We start from the raw sequence: 6,000 nt of genomic DNA, 5'->3' as shown, positions 1-6,000 counted from the left end.
CGCAACCACCTAGGGACCCTAATGCATCCAATTTATCCAATTCGGCCACTATAGGTAAGTTGGGTTCAAATTCGATTAATTCTAACCCCATTCCACCCAATGTTCCTTTTCCTCATAGATTTTTGCAAGCAAAGAAAGATGAGCATGATAAAGACATTCTTGAGACGTTTAGGAAAGTACAAGTCAATATCCCGCTCCTAGATGCCATCAAGCAAGTGCCCAAATATGCCAAATTCTTGAAGGAACTTTGCACCACAAGGAAGAGGGCTTCGAATAAAGAGGTGGTTAGGGTAAGTGAAAACGTTTCCGCTATTTTACAAAGAAAGTTACCTCCAAAGTGCAAAGATCAAGGTAGCTTTACGATCCCTTGCATTATTGGCGAAACTAAGTTTGAACATGCTATGTTAGACTTAGGAGCTTCAATTAACGTCATGCCATACTCTATTTATGCATCCATGAACCTTGGTGAATTGAAAATTGATGGTGTGATTATTCAATGGGCCGATAGATCTAATGCCTATACAAAGGGAGTTTTGGAAGATGTTTTAGTACAGGTGAATAATTTGATCTTCCCGGTGGATTTCTACGTTCTTGAGATGGAAGAAACCACCCATTCTACATCCTTGCCGCTCCTTCTTGGGAGGCCATTCATGAAGACGGCCCGAACTAAGATTGATATGTTTAAAGGAACTTTAACGATGGAATTTGATGAGGAAGTGATTGATTTTAATATTTCTGAAACCATGAGATTTCCTAATGATGAACATCCATGTTTCTCTATTGATATCTTTGATTCATTGGCGCAGGCACATCTTGATCAATTGAATGAGGATGCATGTGAAACGGTCCTTACAAATGGCATAGAATTGATGAATCACATGGCACAACCCATGGCACCCCACGGCACCAATTTGCAATACCATGTCGTGCCCTTTGATGATGAGTTAATTGAGACCGTGTTGCCCTAGAGTCCTTGCCACGGCTCAATGGTAAGTCTTCTATTCCAATGTCAATTCCAATTTCAACTAACAAGTTGATTCCTTCTATAGAACAACCACCTACCCTTGAGCTTAAACCGTTACCAAACCACTTGAAGTACGTGTTCTTGGGCGAAAAGAGACATTGCCCGTCATTGTGGCCTCCTCACTCAGCACAAGAAAAGGAGAAGTTGGTGAGGGTTCTCAAAGAGCACAAAATGGCCATTGGGTAGACTTTGGCCGATATCAAGGGCATAAGCCCTACCACATGCATGCACCGAATACTTATGGAAGAGGGAGCTAAACCATCAAGGAAAGCACAACGCCAACTAAACCCTCCAATGATGGAAGTCGTGAAGAAGGAAATCATCAAACTACTTGATTGTGGCGTCATCTATCCTATCTCAGATAGTTGTTGGGTTTCACCGGTCCAAGTAGTTCCAAAGAAGTCCGGAGTCACGGTGGTGAAGAATGAAGGGAATGAACTTGTGCCCACACGCATCCAAACCGGTTGGAGAGTTTGCATTGACTATAGGAAGCTAAATGCCGCAACAAGGAAAGATCACTTTCCTTTGCCATTCATTGATCAAATGCTTGAAAGGTTAGCCAGTCATTCTTTTTATTGCTTTCTTGATGGTTATTCAGGTTATAATCAAATTGTCATAGCTCCGGATGATCAAGAAAATACCACTTTTACTTGTCGATTTGGTACTTTTGCTTATCGTCGTATGCCCTTTGGTTTATGCAATGCACCGGCCACTTTCCAACGATGCATGGTAAGTATATTTTCGGATTATGTTGAGAAAATTATTGAGGTGTTTATGGACGATTTTAGTGTGTTTGGGGACTCCTTTGATGATTGTTTGCATAATCTCACTTTAATCTTGAAAAGATGCATGGAAACTAACCTTGTTTTAAATTGGGAAAAATGTCATTTTATGGTAAAACAAGGCATAGTTTTGGGTCATATCATCTCTGAAAAAGGAATTGAAGTTGATAAGTCTAAAATAGATCTTGTACGTTACTTACCCTCTCCTACTTCGGTTAGAGAGGTTCGTTCTTTTCTTGGACATGCAGGATTCTATAGGCGATTTATCAAGGATTTTTCCAAGATTGCACAACCTCTATGCCGTCTCCTACAAAAGGAAGTGACCTTTGAGTTCAACGAGGAGTGTGAGAAGGCATTCAAGCACCTCAAGGAGATGCTTACCACGGCACCAATTATCATCCCACCAGATTGGAGCTTGCCTTTTGAGCTAATGTGCGATGCATCTGATTATGCAATAGGGGCTGTTTTGGGCCAAAGGAAGAACAAGCAACCATATGTCATCTATTATGCATCCCGGACCTTGAATGATGCTCAATTAAACTACTCTACCACTGAAAAAGAACTTCTTGCCGTTATGTTTGCTTTAGATAAGTTTCGTTCATATTTACTTGGCACTAAAGTGATTGTCTATTCTGACCATGCAGCTTTGAAGTACTTATTCACCAAAAAGGAGGCTAAACCAAGGCTAATTCGATGGATGCTTCTTCTCCAAAAGTTTGACATTGAAATTAGAGACAAGAAATGGAGTGAAAACGTGGTGGCTGACCATTTCAGTCATTTGGTGTGCAATGAGGACTCCTTACCCATCCAAGAGACATTCCTCGATGAGCAATTGCTGTCCATTAAGGTAAGTGAACCTTGGTATGCCGACTTAGTGAACTTTTTGGTGTCAAAACGTGTTCCAAACACCATAACCAAGCACCAACGTGATAAACTTAAGAAAGAGGCACGGTTTTATGTGTGGGATGACCTATATTTGTGGAAATTTTGTGCGGATCAGATTCTTCGACGTTGTGTGCATGATTGTGAATTTAATTCAATTCTAACCTTTTTGTCACACTTATGCATGTGGAGGACATTTTGGCACACAACGCACTGCCCTTAAGGTGTTAGAATGTGGTTTTTATTGGCCTACAATCTTTAAAGATGCTAGAACTTTTTGTTTAACTTGTGATCGTTGTCAACGCATAGGAAATATAGGTCACAGGGACCAAATGCCGCAACCCATCTTTAATGTCAAAATTTTTTATGTTTGCGGCATTGATTTCATGGGTCCTTTTCTTTCTTCATATGGTTTCACTTATATTTTGCTTGCGGTTGATTATGTCTCAAAATGGGTGAAAGCCAAGGCCACCCGTACTAATGATTCTAGAGTTGTTGCAGATTTTATCAAAACTAACATCTTTGCTAGATTTGGGATGCCTAGAGTGCTTATTAGTGATGGAGGGTCTCATTTTTGCAATCGTACCATTGAGGCGTTGCTCAAGAAATATCAAGTCACACATAAGGTTTCAACACCTTATCATCCTCAAACCAATGGCCAAGCCGAGGTGTCTAATAGAAAAATCAAGCAAATCTTGGAGAAGACCGTTGGGCCAACGAGAAAAGATTGGAGCTTGCGTTTGGAGGATGCATTGTGGGCTTATCGAACGGCCTACAAAACACCCATAGGGATGTCACCATTTTGGCTAGTCTATGGCAAATCATGCCATCTGCCCGTGGAGTTAGAACACAAGGCACATTGGGCGATCAAGACATTCATTATGGATATAGATGCGGTTGGAATTCATAGGAAGCTTCAATTGAATGAACTTGAAGAGATTCGGCATGAAGCATATGAGAATGCTTGTATTTACAAGGAAAAGACCAAGGCTTTCCATGACAAGATGATTCGTAGCAAAACATTCTCCATAGGGAAAAAAGTTTTATTTTTTAATTCTCGCCTTCATTTATTTCCTGGTAAGTTACGTTCTAAGTGGATTGGCCCTTTTGTTGTTACTCATGTTTTTCCATATGGTGCAGTTCAAATCCAAAGCTTGAGGAATGGCCAAGAATTCAAGGTGAATGGGCATCGTTTGAAGCCATGTTATGCAAGTGTTAAAGGGCAGCTTGTGGAGGATGTCAACCTCCATGCTGTGGGTTCCAATTGAGCCTAAGAAGAGAATTCGTCCGGCTACAAGACGTTAAAGCAAACGCTTTGATAGGAGCATATTCATGCGACTTAAATGGCTTGTTCTGCATTTACGTTATGTTTCTTTAGTTATTTTAGTCCTTTATGCTTCTTTTGCGTGTTTTCAGGTTCTAAGGGCTTAAGGAGCAAAGAAGTGCATTTTGGAGCCTTTTGGATCATTTTTGGGCTAAGGATGAATAGCTTATGTTTGGAGCCAAGGTGTTGGACAAAATTGAGGCACTTTAGGACACAAAACAATGGCCCTAGCCCAATTACATAACCTTGCCGTGGCTTATCCCTTCTCCCCTTCCCTTGCCATGCAAACCACCCTATTTTAGGCCCATTCTATGCACTTAAACCCTAGCCCTTTAACCTTGCAGCCCCATTCTATCATTTCAGCACATTCCCTTGCATTTCCAACCTAATCCACATGCATTCATCATCATAACCTAGCTGTCATTCCACATGCACATTCACCCCTAATTTCAGCCATCCCAATTCATCATTGCACATGCATTCACCCTTTAATCCATTGCAGCCACATGCACTCCCATTTTCTCCCAAAACCGTGCACATGCATTCCCCTTGTGCAATTCCAGCTTTCCACAACCAACCTAGCTGTCATTGCACATGCATTCATCATCATTCACCCTACCTTGTAATTCCACATGCACTCCCCTTTGCCGTGCACTCCCATCCCATTTCCAGGTTGTCCACTTCATCATTGCAGCCACATATTCACCCACATGCACCCATAATCATTCACACCTTGCAGCCACATGCATTCCCCTTTTCATTTCCAGCTTTCCACCAACCTCCTAGCTGTCATATTCCCTCTTTTTCACCTATAAATAAACATCCATTGCAGCCACAAGGGGGGATTCATTCATACACAAATTCATTCAGAAATTCATCCATTCATACACACACCATTCACACAATCCACTTTGTGTCATGCCTTCCCCATCAATCCATTCAGCCATTCCACCACTCCCCATCCATTCATACACAAAACCTATCATTCTACATCATCCATAATCCCCAAAACTCACCTTAGACCTTGTGCAGCAACAAGAGGAAGAGAAGAGGGCCTAAACGTTCATACAATTCAAGTTTGAGTTGTTGGAATGTTTAGGTGTTTCTTTTCCTTTGAATTCAATGTTTAATTTCAATTCTCTTTGTTTTGTACGTATGAGGAACTAAAACCCCCCTTGGCTAGGGGGATTCGAAATATATGTTTATGCTTGCAATATGATTTGATTACTTCTAATTGCATTTCATAAGTTGTGAATTCAATTTGTTTAACTGTTTGATTGATAACTGTTGACCCTAAAAATTACAAAACCTACGTGGCGCGCAGGCCGAGTAACTAATAAGCTAACTACGTCCTTCGGTCGAATGCGGGGCGTGCCAACTCGTCGGCCGAGCTTGGCCGAGGAGTAAAAATTTGTTGATGTAGCTTTGAGCGCGTTGTTGACTTCTCTATCTTGCGATTGCGATCGAGGAAGGAACACTCTCGGTCTCTGAGTTCTACAGCCTGAAGACAAGGCTGTTAATTCTGCGGAGTTCACAAATCGTCCGAGCCCGATTCGGTCACTGTGATTATATTCGTAAGAGTATAAGCACGTCGAATCGAGACCAAACTATATGGGCATAGGTACTCAAACGTGATGTATGTCTTGATGGTGAACGTAGTTCGGCCGTCGGAATGCCGAACCCTGAAACTCACTTGCGAGTATCCAATCATAAAACCGCTCGGCGTCCAGTACGCCGAGTAATGCAATTCGTAACACCTGACTATGCCGAGAAGGCTAGTAAGGTGACCTCTGCCAACAAAGGTTCGAAAACCCTTCTCAACCGAGACTTAGATAGGTAACCGGTCGACCTCGACGCAGTGTTGTTTATCCAAACTGAAGGTGCTTCTTGGTCGGCTAATTCTGCGGCAGCAATGCTGTTTATCCAAACTGAAGATGCTCGCCGGGTGCTTCCACAGTGCTGTTTATCCAAACTGAAGGTGTGTCGGC

Source organism: Pyrus communis, chromosome 7 (genome assembly GCF_963583255.1).
Source record: "Pyrus communis chromosome 7, drPyrComm1.1, whole genome shotgun sequence".
Classification (NCBI taxonomy): domain Eukaryota; kingdom Viridiplantae; phylum Streptophyta; class Magnoliopsida; order Rosales; family Rosaceae; genus Pyrus; species Pyrus communis.
Note: the sequence above shows the minus strand (reverse complement) of the source record.